We start from the raw sequence: 14,619 nt of genomic DNA, 5'->3' as shown, positions 1-14,619 counted from the left end.
AGTGTATGTAAGATGTGGTAGAACATGGAGATGTCTATCATGAAATACATCTTATAGTCACTGTATATTCTAAACTGTTCCTAGTCGATTGAGCCGTCCGATAATAAGGATAAGGATCGCTCGAGTTTGAGACTAGAATTTGCGATGCGGAGTACCACGTTTCATTGGTAGGGAACATGGAGATGTTCGAAGCATGCAAATGGATATTCATAGGATGAATAGTCGAACTACCCTATCCGGACTTTCCAAGTGGTTATCACTTATCGAGTGGATAAAGTCCGCGGTTTTGGTTGTACACCATTAGTCCTTACGACTTGAAACATCATGGAGACTCTATATGCTAGTGCTGTGCTTTGACTCGTTTACCGACTCTATGGGGGTCATCAGGTGTCGAGATTGGGTACAGTTACGACACATATAGGAGTCGATGCATTGTTGTCAAGGATTCACCACATACTTGCGAGTGTGGATATCCTATGCGATCTGAGGAGATATTAGTGTGACAAATCTCTGGCCAGAGTACTTGATGTGATTTAAGAAATGGTTTCTTAGTAGCACATGCGATGTCACTAATTTGATCTTCAAGATGTATTGCATAGTTATCGAATCTTGAGCGACTCTCGATATACCAATGGTTGTTGATTCGATCGGGATATATGGATGAAGGGACCGTACTGTACGCTAACCAAAATCTACTGGTTCTTGTAGGCACTATCAGTGATACCTAGGGAATCATGGGGCGATGTTGCTAGGCGCTTTACCATGATTCGTTGGGCAAGTCGGAAAGTGTTGTTCCGAGTCACAAGGAGTTGTGAGCCCACGGCTAGCTGTATCCCTGAACCATTGAGGGTCACACAGTGTAATGGAGTTTTAATCCCCGTTGAGATAGTTAAATTTAAAGAGTTAAATTTAATGAACTAAGGAGTTGGACTTCTTAAATAAGAGTAAGGGAGTAGGATTTCCTAAAATGACATAGGGATGAACATTTTTGGAAACCACTGAATTCGGATTCAGGAAAATTTATTTTGACTTTAAAATGTGCAGAAATGGTTTCTGTGCACATTGGTGAAATCAGTTCATCAATCGGAGTCACGATGAATTTTATATTAATTTCTGAACGAGCGGGCTTTGCTTGTCGGGCCCCAGCTTATGATTAATGGGCCCTAAGGTGTTAGTGGCCTGCATTATAAATAAGTTATTTCAGTACAGAAATTACACACAACAGGTCATAATTTTTGAGACAGAGAAAATTTTCGAACCCTAGCTCTCTCTCTCTGTTCGGCCGACCCCTCCCCCTCTGCCCGAGATTTTCCGGTCTGTGATTTTAAATCGCAGTAAGGAATAACGAATCAGATTCGTTTATTCTCTTCGCAGAAAACTTCTGATAGATTTTCTAGTGCAATCTATCAGAGGGATTAAACCTCTGTTCGTGGACCTGATTGAAGGAGTTCATCGGTTCCAGGGAGAGACAACAAGAGCAGATAAAATTTGTTGGTGTCCAGTAATCTCGTTGCGAGATTGAAGGTAAAATTTAATAACTGTTATTTAAATTTTACACACACAATAATTTAATCGTTGAACGGTTGATACCCACACTATGGAATTGTTCCATAACAAAATTTTAAACTTCCGCTGCACCGGGTATCAATCGTGATTGATCTGACCGCCAGTTTTTCCAACAGTGGTATCAGAGCCAGGTTGCTCAGATCAAACGATTAAATTAATCAATTGTACAAAATTTTTGAGTCTCGGTTTTTGAAACAAAATAAATATTTTTAAATAAAAAAAAAAAAAAAAAAATTTCGGGGCAAAACCCGGGCAGCGATTGGATCGCTGCCCGGTGGGGCAGCAATTGTTGCTGCCCCGGGCGGCGCACGGCGCCGCCCAAAGGGGGCGCACGGCGCCGCCCAAGGCGGCGACCGTCGCCGCCCAGGGCAGCGCTGCGCTGGGCGCTGCGCAGGGCAGCGCTCGGCGCCGCCCAGGGCAGCGCACGGCGCCGCCCAGGGGCGGCGCCAGGCGCTGCCCCCGGCCCGCGCCCCGGGTGCGGGCCGGCCCGGGAGTGTCCCGGGCGGCCCGCGGGAAAAATTATATTTTTATTTAAAAATTAATTTTAATATTTAAAATTTTATTTTTGGTCCGGTCAAAAATTGTTTTTGATTGGTTCACGAGATTTCGGATCGAATTGTTCGAGTCCGTAAATTTTAAAATTGATTTTGGATAAATTTGAATTTTTGGAAAATTTTAATATTTTATCCGTAAATTGAATTTTGAAATCAATTATTTTGGTACAATTGATGATAAGATATGATCTTATGATATATTAAGTAAAATATGATTTTATTTGTAAAATTGGATTTTATAGATAAAATATGATTTTATTTGATATAGAGATAAAATATGATTTTATATGTGAAATGAGATTTTATATATAAAATATGATTTTATCTTGTTTAAATTTGAATTGCCACAGCATGTTATCCAATAAATTAATTTTGAATTAAATGTTATTGGATAAGGATGATCGATTGCCATGACCAATTTTGTAGGTGTATGTTAGGAATTTACATTTTGTCTTTATTATTGTTGGTTTTATTAATGGGCCTGGTTTATGGCCCGATATGAATGTCATATGTAATAAAAGTGGGCTTGGTTTATAGCCCGTTCCCACCCCCTAAAAATGTATCCCCTACTTGTCATTGTTATTTATTGTAAATACATTAGATTTAGTGGGAGATCAAGATTTGAAGATGGTGGGCCCAGCAGACAATGAAGACTGAAGAAATGTAAATTGGAAGCATATGTAATAGGATTGCATTTGCATACTGCATATTACCTAGGATTGGACTAAGACCCGTGATTGGCAACCACGGGTCAATTAGAAATGGAATCGATCATCCTATATAATATGTGATATTATGATTGTATGCATGTTTAGACATAAATTGCGTGAATCCGGCAATGCATGCAATAAATTAAATATGATGAGACAAATATTTTTATAAATAAAATCCCTCATTTTAAATATGATTTAAAATTTATATCAAGATAAATAAAGGAAATTTAAATATTGTTTAAATGTTCCTACCTTCCATCAACGGTCAATGTATGTGATGCTACCCGCGGATACGGTCCGGCTCATATTATTGGGGGGGCCCGTCCGTCGGAAAGCTGTACATTGGATTGACAAATGTTGTAAGTTGGGTGGAACTCCCATGGGATCGGCTCATATTATTGGGGGATCCACATGGCGACCGTCCATCACAACTTAATATTGGTGGGTCATCTTGACATGTCACTTTAAACGGCGTCATATTATTGGGCCCTTATTGGACATGAGGTAAATACATGGGGGTTGCTTTGGAAGCAATTGGGCTCTACCTTTTGAGAATTATGGTTGGCTGATATTATTCGGGACCATAAGTTTGTCAATTGGACTCCATGTTCTCACTAAGGAAAAGTTTCCCGTTTTCACTAGAGGGTGGTGAAATCGTTAAAATAGTGGGAGTGAGATTCATAAAATTAAATTCGCCTATTTTATGTCTTAGTAAATTGTTAAACAATCATTGATATATGTCTGTTTTCCTTTTCAGTATTTCATACAATGAATTCGCGAAATCCTTTATTCTCGATCCTCGAACAAAACAAGCTGACTGGCGCCAACTATACGGAATGGTTCCGGAAGTTGAAGATTGTCTTAACTTCGGAGAAAATGCTCTACGTGTTAGAGAAAGCACCTCCGAAGGAAGCACCAGCTGACATAAGTCCGGAGGAATTGGCCAAACTTGATGCATGGTGTGACCATGACATCAAGACCAAATGCTATATGCAAGCCTCGATGTCTGATGAACTCCAGAGGCGATTTGAGGACACGGTGAATGCTGCTGACATTCATACGCAACTCAAGGAAATTTTTGGGGCTCAGTCGAGGGCTGAAAGGTTCTCTACTGTTAAGGAGTTGATGACGTGCCGCATGCGTGAAGGGACTTCGGTCCGTGATCATGGGGTACGAGTGATTTGGCTCATACAGAAGTTAGCGACCCTTGATTTGGTGTTGGAGCATGAACTCAATGTGGACTTGCTGCTTCTATCTCTTCCTTCTTCATTTGATGGATTCGTGATAAATTTTAATATGAACAAGATAGAGGCCACCCTTGAAGAGATGGTCAATATGCTCGTTACATATGAATCCACACTTAAGAAGGATAAGCCAGCTTTCTTGGTGGGCTCCTCATCTTCTGCTAAGAAGGGGCCAAGTATGAAGGGCAAGAAACGTTCTGCCCCACCCAAGAAAGTGGAACCCGAGAAGAAGCAAAAGACAAAGGCTTCAAACAATGGAAAATCCAAGGATGTTTGCCATTACTGCAAGAAGCCGGGTCATTGGAAGCGCAACTGCAAGGAGTATCTTGAGCAGTTGGGAACTGCAAAGGGTATGTTCTATATCGAAATAAACATGTCACTTAATACAACTTCTTGGGTATTGGATACCGGATGTGGATCTCACATTTGCAATGATTTGCAGGTGATGACAAGAAGTCGCAGGCTTAGAATGGGTGAGACCCAGCTGAGGCTCGGGAATGGTTCCAGAGTTGAAGCTACGGCCATTGGAGATGTTTGTTTGATTTTGCAGAATGGTTTTAAATTATTGTTGAGAGATGTTTTATTTGTGCCAGATTTAATTAAAAACATTATTTCTATTTCTATGCTTGATAGAGATGGTTATTCTTGTAATTTTGTGAATGGGATTTGCAATATTTACAAGAATGAATGTTTAATTGGAAATGGACAACTTGAAAACGATCTATACAATTTAAAACTAAAAGACGTTCCAATTAATTATTTTGATAAACCGGCTACAACAAACAAAAGGAAAATCGATAGTCAAAACCCGGCAAACCTTTGGCACGCTAGGCTAGGTCATATTTCCTCAAAGAGGATGAACAAGCTAGTGGGAGAGGGCATGTTTGATATGTCTGATATTAACTCTCTACCTACTTGTGAATCCTGCCTAAAAGGAAAAATGACTAAATCTCCTTTTAAGGGGAAACCTGAGCGTAGTCAGAATCTGTTGGATTTGATCCATACAGATGTTTGTGGTCCATTTAGAGTAGGGACTCAACATGGCCACACCTACTTCATTACCTTTACTGATGATTATTCAAGGTATGGGTATTTATATTTAATGAAATATAAGTCTGAAGCATTTGAAAAGTTCAAAGAATTCAAGGCTGAAGTAGAAAACAAGCTAGGTAAAAGTATTAAGGCACTTCGATCGGATCGAGGTGGAGAATACTTGAGTACCGAGTTTTTGGACTATCTGAAAGAGAATGGGATTCTCTCTCAGTGGACTCCTCCTATGACACCACAGCTTAATGGTGTATCGGAGCGTCGTAATCGAACTTTGTTGGACATGGTTCGATCTATGATGAGCTTCACTGAGCTTCCACCTTCGTTTTGGGGCTATGCGCTTGAAACGGCGGTATTGTTGTTGAACAACGTCCACACTAAAGCAGTGGACAGAACACCATACGAGTTATGGAATGGCAAAGCTCCTAAGTATTCGTACTTGAGGATTTGGGGATGTCCTGCTTACGTGAAGCGGACAGTGGGAGATAAGTTGGATAGTCGATCCAGCTTATGTTATTTTGTAGGGTATCCGAAGAATTCAATCGGATATTATTTCTATTATCCTGCTGAAACAAAGGTGTTTGTTTCTAGGAATGCCACCTTCTTGGAGAAGGAGTTCTTATTGGATAAGAAAGGCGAGATGATGGAACTCGAAGAAGTTCGAGAAGAACCCGAAATACAAAATAACGATCCTACACCTCAGGAACCATTGCTGGACACGCCTGAACCTAGAAGATCCGAGAGGACTTCTAGACCTCCTATTCGATATGGTCTTCTTCTTGAAGGGGATCAAGATGAACCCGACATTGGATGTGATCCAAGAAACTTCAAGGAAGCAATTTCTGATGCGGATTCGAATTTATGGCTTGAAGCTATGCAGTCAGAATTGGATTCGATGCATACAAACCAAGTTTGGTCTTTGGTAGATCCTCCCGATGGAATTGTTCCAATAGGGTGTAAATGGATCTACAAAAGAAAGCTTGGGCCTGATGGTAAGGTATTGACCTACAAGGCGCGATTGGTGGCGAAAGGTTATACTCAAAGGCAAGGAGTTGACTATGATGAAACCTTTTCACCAGTTGCTATGTTCAAGTCCATAAGAATCCTTATTGCCATAGCTGCATGGTATGACTATGAGATATGGCAAATGGATGTGAAGACTGCTTTTCTTAATGGAGACATTAAGGAAGAAATCTATATGAAGCAGCCTGAGGGGTTCACATCCATGGGAAGCGAGCATAAGGTATGCAAGCTTCAGAGATCAATTTATGGTCTAAAACAAGCATCAAGAAGTTGGAACCAGAAATTTGATGAAACAATTAAAGATTTTGGTTTCATCAAGAACCCGGAGGAACCTTGCGTGTACAAGAAAGTATTTAAGGATGCGGTGACATTCTTAGTACTTTATGTTGATGACATCCTACTCATTGGGAATGATGTAGGGATGTTGCAGTCAACGAAGATATGGTTATCAGGTAGATTTTCGATGAAGGATTTGGGTGAGGCATCCTACATTCTAGGGATTCAGATCTATAGAGATAGATCTAAGAGAATGATAGGACTCACTCAATCAACCTACATCGATACCATATTGAAACGGTTTTCAATGGATGGGTCCAAAAGAGGACATCTACCCATGTGTCATGGAGTTTCTCTATCCAAGTCTATGTGTCCCAAGACTGATGAAGAGATAGAGAATATGACACATGTACCATATGCGTCAGCTATAGGTAGTATCATGTATGGGATGATATCTACCAGACCGGATGTAGCATTTGCTCTGAGTGTCACGAGCAGATATCAGTCTAATCCTGGTCAAATGCATTGGAAAGCCGTGAAGGACATTCTTAAGTACTTGCGAAGGACTAAGAATATGTTCATGGTTTATGGAGGACGAGAACTCAAACTGGAAGGCTATACCGACTCTAGCTTCCAAAGTGATGTGGATGACTCGAAGTCTACCTCTGGATTTGTGTTCATGCTCAATGGCGGTGCTGTCTCTTGGAAGAGTTCCAAGCAGGACACCACAGCGGATTCCACCACTGAGGCTGAATACATTGCAGCATCAGCTGCTGCTAAAGAGGCCGTTTGGATGAGGAATTTCGTCCAAGAGTTGGGCGTCATTCCTAAATTTGTTGGTCCAGTCCCGGTGTACTGCGACAACACGGGTGCCGTTGCTCAAGCAAAGGAACCAAGGTCTCATCAAAGATCCAAACACGTACTGAGGAAATACCACATCATCCGGGAGATTGTGGAAAGAGGAGACATCACTGTCGAACGAGTGGCCTCTGCAGACAATATCACTGATTCGCTTACTAAGCCTTTGCCAGGACCATTGTTTGACAAACATCGCGAAGCAATGGGTCTACGTAGTATGACTAGTTGGCTATAGGGCAAGTGGGAGATTGTAAGAGTGGGTGCCCAGTGAGCCAACTGTGTGGCTATGGGCTTTGATGACTCTTTGTATAAACAATCTTTTGTTTAATATTATTTACACTTTTATTAATGGCAATGACTTTATATTACTTCATATTGTTATATTGTGATATACTATTGTTGTTTTGATAAAGACCTTGAATATACTATAGTGTATGTAAGATGTGGTAGAACATGGAGATGTCTATCATGAAATACATCTTATAGTCACTGTATATTCTAAACTGTTCCTAGTCGATTGAGCCGTCCGATAATAAGGATAAGGATCGCTCGAGTTTGAGACTAGCATTTGCGATGCGGAGTACCACGTTTCATTGGTAGGGAACATGGAGATGTTCGAAGCATGCAAATGGATATTCATAGGATGAATAGTCGAACTACCCTATCCGGACTTTCCAAGTGGTTATCACTTATCGAGTGGATAAAGTCCGCGGTTTTGGTTGTACACCATTAGTCCTTACGACTTGAAACATCATGGAGACTCTATATGCTAGTGCTGTGCTTTGACTCGTTTACCGACTCTATGGGGGTCATCAGGTGTCGAGATTGGGTACAGTTACGACACATATAGGAGTCGATGCATTGTTGTCAAGGATTCACCACATACTTGCGAGTGTGGATATCCTATGCGATCTGAGGAGATATTAGTGTGACAAATCTCTGGCCAGAGTACTTGATGTGATTTAAGAAATGGTTTCTTAGTAGCACATGCGATGTCACTAATTTGATCTTCAAGATGTATTGCATAGTTATCGAATCTTGAGCGACTCTCGATATACCAATGGTTGTTGATTCGATCGGGATATATGGATGAAGGGACCGTACTGTACGCTAACCAAAATCTACTGGTTCTTGTAGGCACTATCAGTGATACCTAGGGAATCATGGGGCGATGTTGCTAGGCGCTTTACCATGATTCGTTGGGCAAGTCGGAAAGTGTTGTTCCGAGTCACAAGGAGTTGTGAGCCCACGGCTAGCTGTATCCCTGAACCATTGAGGGTCACACAGTGTAATGGAGTTTTAATCCCCGTTGAGATAGTTAAATTTAAAGAGTTAAATTTAATGAACTAAGGAGTTGGACTTCTTAAATAAGAGTAAGGGAGTAGGATTTCCTAAAATGACATAGGGATGGACATTTTTGGAAACCACTGAATTCGGATTCAGGAAAATTTATTTTGACTTTAAAATGTGCAGAAATGGTTTCTGTGCACATTGGTGAAATCAGTTCATCATGACTCCGATCCTTAGGGCAGCGCCTGGCGCCGCCCCTGGGCGGCGCCGTGCGCTGCCCTGGGCGGCGCCGAGCGCTGCCCTAAGGATCGGAGTCATGATGAACTGATTTCACCAATGTGCACAGAAACCATTTCTGCACATTTTAAAGTCAAAATAAATTTTCCTGAATCCGAATTCAGTGGTTTCCAAAATGTCCATCCCTATGTCATTTTAGGAAATCCTACTCCCTTACTCTTATTTAAGAAGTCCAACTCCTTAGTTCATTAAATTTAACTCTTTAAATTTAACTATCTCAACGGGGATTAAAACTCCATTACACTGTGTGACCCTCAATGGTTCAGGGATACAGCTAGCCGTGGGCTCACAACTCCTTGTGACTCGGAACAACACTTTCCGACTTGCCCAACGAATCATGGTAAAGCGCCTAGCAACATCGCCCCATGATTCCCTAGGTATCACTGATAGTGCCTACAAGAACCAGTAGATTTTGGTTAGCGTACAGTACGGTCCCTTCATCCATATATCTCGATACCTTTTTATGAGGAATGTTTTGATGAGCAAGTATTTTAAGTATTATTTAGGACACTTCGAATTTAAAACGTGGATGCACTGAACCTGGTTGGTTCCCAAATTATGAAAACACCGCTTGCAATGGTAATTGCATGGTGAACTTAAGTGAATTTGCTTGCAATAAAGCTTTGTTTTGCAAATTTTGAACACTGCTTTCGAATTCGTTTTTACTGGCTTGCAATACATAAAGGATTCAGGTGCTATGAATGTTCTTATCCCAGCACAATGAACTAGTGGACAAGCTTTTTCGTATTCAAATTTACAAGTTTCATGATCCGGTAATCAAGTCTATGTTAGCTGAGCCTTTTTTGAATCGTTTCTTGTTCTTATCCCAGCACAATGAACTGTTGGCTAACTTGTAAAAGAATTTTTGTCTGAACCAGAGAGCAACAGAAAATATACAACAGCTTTGTTTGTAAAACATTCAAGCTTCAGCTGATCGATATGCTGATTTAGTGATCGAGTATTTTAAGAAATGAATTGAAACTACGCGACCAAGTCGAATATATGCAGTGATATGATCGGTACCAGAAGGTTAAGGAATACAAGAATTATAGAGATTGGAAAGAGTTAGTTTAGAATTGCTAGTCTGAGAAGAATTAGATACACTTGTGATTTTTCTCGCATTTTTGCGTGAGTTGCCTCGATTGTTAGGAGAAGAAAAACTTCTTTAAGATTAATTAAGCTACTGAAAAAATCCAAGATGAAAAAGCCACCAAAACTTGAAGAATTAATGTTTTGGAGGTACAGAGTCATAATACAAAACTGAAGAATCCATTCATGTTCTTTTTTATTTCTATTTTATGAATTACCTGATATTTTGACGTCATTTATTTTTTTGAGATAAGAAATTATAAAAACTGATAAACTAGATGTTTGTAAGAGATTCCCATGAAAGAAAAAGTAGATATTTATTTATACGATCTCATGAATATATACTCATGACTCATAATGAGATAGTCTCATGGATTTATATCTGGAGACCGATTAATCCGGTCTATATTTCAATTAAAAATATTAATTTTGACGTAAAAACGTAATAAATTTTATAAATCGATCGAATTAAAGATATGTCTCACAAAATTAAATCGTGAAACAATTTCACCGAAGTTTTTGTCACGGAGGCAAATAATAAGGAGAATGCTTACGGGCAGTGGTTATTATTTAATTCAATTTGTGTGCTGTAAGATTTAATTTTGCCAGCAAATAAGGTTGGCTATGTGCATAATCCTAGCATATTAATTGTGATTTAAATTTTAGATTGGCTAATGTAATTGATCTGAATTGTATTATTTAATCAAATTCATATTGAAGAGAGACTTTCTTGGAAAATAATAATTGTCAATTTGTATTTATGCCATATGGTACTTCTTACATTTAAAAGTTTTTTTCTCCATCATTATTTTACATTTTTAATCATTATATTAAAAAGAAAAAAAATAAACAAAATTTACTTACCTCATACATATATAATATACATTATAAAAAATTTTGATCCTCTGCACGCTACATATATATACATATGGCTATGCTTGGTACGTGTGATGAAATTATTAGTGCAAAGACAAATTGTGGGATAAATATATATTTTAATATAATTATGAAATATATTTAAAAACTTTTAATTTGTTTGTTTGGTTTTTTGTATGTAGGATTAGAAGTTGGACTACACAATTTTTACCAAAATTACCCCTAGTCATTGTACAAGCACGTGAGATTTAAAAAAAAAAACATAATATCTATTTTCACTTTTTCTCCTCCAACTTTGTATCAACAGTCCACGCACACTCCATTATCATCCTTGTTTCTTGGTTTCAACCTATCATCCTCAAGGATGACCTCTGGAATCCAAAGACCCACCTCTGGAATTGGTGTAAAGCAACCTGTTTTGACTCCGCTGCCGCAATTCATTAGCTTTCAACCCGCGAGTCAGACTCAGCTCCGAGTGCCCGAAATAGAAGCGGAAGAACTCAAATATATATAGCTGAAAGACGTTGTAAAGCTCGTAGGTGTTGATTCCGTCAATCTCCGTGATATCATAGTAGCAGTAGAAATAGAAATAGCTGAAGAGGCGGTGGAAGAATTTGAGGGAAGTTCGGTGAGAAAACTGTTGCCATGGAGTCTGGATGAGGACGAAGGGTAGTGGGAGAAATGTGGGGCAGTAGATACGTTAGGCGAAGGGTAGATAGGTAATTTCGCTCATAATCCAAGGGACTGTTCATGAGAGGGACTGTAATACCACGGTTCCCCCATGTACTATAATCAACAACATTGTCCCATGAATAGGGTTTTTATCACGGGCCGGTGGTTAACAACCAAGACCTTAAAAACGAGACAAACAGTAGATAATTTGACAATCATGGCTTAATCCAATGTACCAAACACAGCCATACAGATAAATTTTCAGCTGTTCAACCATGTTTTTCCACTTGATCCGCGACCACTAAAACCCGGTAGTGGGTTTTAGTGGTTTTTTTTTCGCATCACTAAAACCCACTACCGGGTTGACCAAGTGGGAAAACATGATTGGACAGCTGAAAATTCCTCTACATATACATACATATATATATATATATATATATATATATAAATATAGTTTCGATCATATGGACAACCACCATGGACAACTACGTGAGCAGAGCCGATCCTTATTGTTCAAGGCAGTGTTTTTATAACCGGACCGATGATCGAATCGGTTTACCTGGAAAAAACGGTCCAACCGGTCGGACCGTTTTAACCGGGCGGTCGAACCGGAAAACCGTTTATATAATTTAATATAATAAATAATATATTTTAAAATTTAAAAACTCAAAAATTATATAAATAGACAAAAAAATATTTGAAAACTAAATAAACATTTAAATATATTCAAAATAAAAATTATAATTATAAATTATTTAAAAAATAAATTATTTAATTTTTAAAAAACAATTTTTTAAATAAAGTAAAAATTCTAAATAATAATGTATATATATATAAATAATAAATTTAAAGTTTTAAAAATAAAAAAAATCTTAAATTTTAAAAAATAAATAAAAAAAGTCGAAAAACCGGTTCAACCGATTGAACCGGTTTTCCGGTTCTTGACCGGTCCAACCGGTTCTTGACCGGTTTTGATCGATTGGACCGGTTTTCCGGTTTTTGGAGTTGGTCCGGACCGAAGAACCGACCGGTTCCCGGTCGAACCGGTCGAACCGGCCGGTCCGATCCGGTTCCAAAAACATTGGTTCAAGGGCCCTGGGCGAAACCATGAATTATGCCCTTATCTTCCAATCAATAATTTTTCTTTCACCCCGAGCACGAAATAAACTTTTACATCATCGATCATAGAACATATGTACCTACAAAAAACATCAAAATAACTCATTTAAAGTGTTGTCTTGAAGCACTTTTAGAGACAAAATCATCAATAATATCATCATAATAAAACCTGGATTCGATGGGAGATGGTTGGACCGCTGGATGCATGTAATATGAAGAATTCGAAATTCACTTGTTTAAGACCTAATAACACAAACTTCGTCTTCCTAAATGCTGCAAGTGTTAAGAATTTGATCCAAGTATTATTTTGAAAATTTTAATACTTGTCAAAGCACTTAAAAGGACAATAATTACATACCTAGGGCCGTGTTCTCTTCAATCTTCGCAAATTGATAATTGTTGAATGTTGTGAAGAGGTCGAAAATAAAGAGTGAAAGTTTTTTTTTTTAAAAAATGCTACAGTGGAAAAGAGTGGATGGTTAAGGATAAAGGGTTTATGACTCTTTTTTCACGCAAAGAATTTTGAGAATGATGTATTGGAAAGATACTAAGAGCTTCTCCAATTAGGCATCAATTACGCCAAATTGGTGCTTGAATTGGAGCTCCAACCCAGCATTATTTTTGGCGTTGGGTTGGCGTATTGCTACAGTGTTGCACGGGTTGGCGTATTGCTACAGTGTTGCATCAAATTTGGTGCAACACTGTAACTACGCCATCCCTTCTCCCTTTTTTTGTTTTTTCTTTCTATTTTTTTATTATAATAAATATTAAGATTTTTTATTAATAATTTAATTATATTATTATATAAATTTTTAATTATTTATTTTAAAATTTTAATTTATTCAATAATCAACTAAATTACATTTTGATTTATTCGGATTATTTTTACGTGTGATTTTAATGTTTTTTTAATAGTTAATTATTTATATTCAATTAATTAAGAAGTTTAAGTATTTAAATAATGAAATTAAATTTTAGAATTTTAAAAAAAAATATCTCCTAAAATAGATTTAATTTAAAGTTTTAATTCATCAATATTTCTAATTAATATCTATATAGAAATTATTTTAGGTATTATTGATATTTTAATTATGGTGTTTAAAAATATTTTGTGGAATAAATTAGTTGTTGTGAATAAAATAATAGAGAATATTTTGAGAATATTCTTTTTAGTGTAAAATTTAGAGTTAATGGGTTGGAGATGAGTTTTGAATTTGGTGTAAAAATTACATTATTTTGAAGTTAGTGTGACACCAAGATAGCGTAATGGGTTGGAAATGGCCTAAGGCCTAAGATATGATGGACTTATATTTGGGTTTATTTTTTTGGAATTTATATATATATATCTAAAAATTTTGGGCCCTAATTTTTTTAAATTTTTTTGGGCCCTGGGCAAGGGCCTTGGTAGCCCTCCCCCAGGGCCGGCTCTGTACATGAGCAACAACTTACGTGACACCTTGTACACAGGGGCAGAGCTAGGATTTTTATTCAGTGTAGGCATCAATATACTATAATTAATAAATAAAAAAGAGCACCGATTAATCGATAGTCGAAAATAATATTTTTTAAGGTTTGAACACATGTCTACACATAACCAGTAGCACCTGTTAATTGATGTTAAAACACCGAAAATATGACGAAGAACAGAGCGTACATAATTTTCAATAAAAAAAAAAATTGATATAAAATATAAATCTACATTTGAAAAAATGCAAAAATCATTCTCGATTGCAAAAACAACACAATTTTAAAACAATTGAATGATTGACTAACAATGAGAAAATAAATTACGAACCTAAATTTTGGTGAAATTTTAGATTTTATAAACAATATGGAAGGTGAAACAATAAGAAATATGCATTGAAATAATTATTAATCAAAGTGTACGAAGTTTTTGACTTGTGAGAAGAAAATATTGTAAAGAATTCTAAAAATTTGAGCCTAAAATTTGGGTATTAAAATTACTAAAAGAAAAAAATTATTGTTTTCTGGATC

Source organism: Henckelia pumila, chromosome 1, assembly GCF_033568475.1.
Source record: "Henckelia pumila isolate YLH828 chromosome 1, ASM3356847v2, whole genome shotgun sequence".
Taxonomy (NCBI): domain Eukaryota; kingdom Viridiplantae; phylum Streptophyta; class Magnoliopsida; order Lamiales; family Gesneriaceae; genus Henckelia; species Henckelia pumila.
This window is presented reverse-complemented; position numbering follows the sequence as displayed.